Source organism: Myotis brandtii, unplaced genomic scaffold, assembly GCF_000412655.1.
Source record: "Myotis brandtii unplaced genomic scaffold, ASM41265v1 scaffold967, whole genome shotgun sequence".
In the NCBI taxonomy this organism is placed as follows: Eukaryota; Metazoa; Chordata; class Mammalia; order Chiroptera; family Vespertilionidae; genus Myotis; species Myotis brandtii.
In genome coordinates, this window is record NW_005372006.1 from 344,716 (window position 1) to 345,016 (window position 301).

The 301-nt window shown below is 58.1% G+C and overlaps 1 protein-coding gene and 1 long non-coding RNA gene across 2 annotated transcripts in view; one reads left to right on the forward strand and one right to left on the reverse strand.

Annotated features, from left to right (window-relative positions):
• The window catches only part of LOC106724777, a 949-nt gene extending 800 nt beyond the window's left edge, over positions 1–149 (reverse strand). The window contains exon 1 of the long non-coding RNA XR_001360613.1: positions 64–149. This is a non-coding gene — a long non-coding RNA (uncharacterized LOC106724777). The remainder of the gene's footprint in view (positions 1–63) is intronic.
• Positions 7–301, forward strand: part of POC1B (POC1 centriolar protein B) — a 101,592-nt gene continuing 101,297 nt past the window's right edge. Inside the window, exon 1 of the mRNA XM_005886279.2 lies at positions 7–169. The gene's annotated coding sequence lies outside the window, so the exon portion shown is untranslated. The remainder of the gene's footprint in view (positions 170–301) is intronic.

Consider the following 301-nt stretch of genomic DNA (forward strand, 5'->3'; position numbering starts at 1 on the left):
CCGCGGGAGGGGACCGCGCGCATCCCCGACCCCCGAGTTCGCGCTCTGCACCTGCTTTCACACCTTGACAACTTTCCTTCCCAGGAGGACCCCGTTCTGGAGCGTTACTTTAAGGGCCACAAAGCTGCGATCACCTCCTTGGACTTTAGTCCCAACGGCAAACACCTGGGTAAGTTGTATTCGCGCGCTCTCTCTCTCTATGTTTTTTTTTTTTTTCCTTTTTGTGACGGGCAACGCTCAGGTGGTTGGAAACTTTGCCTGCTGTCCACGCCGGGCCCCCGGAGGACCACCGCGGCCCTAG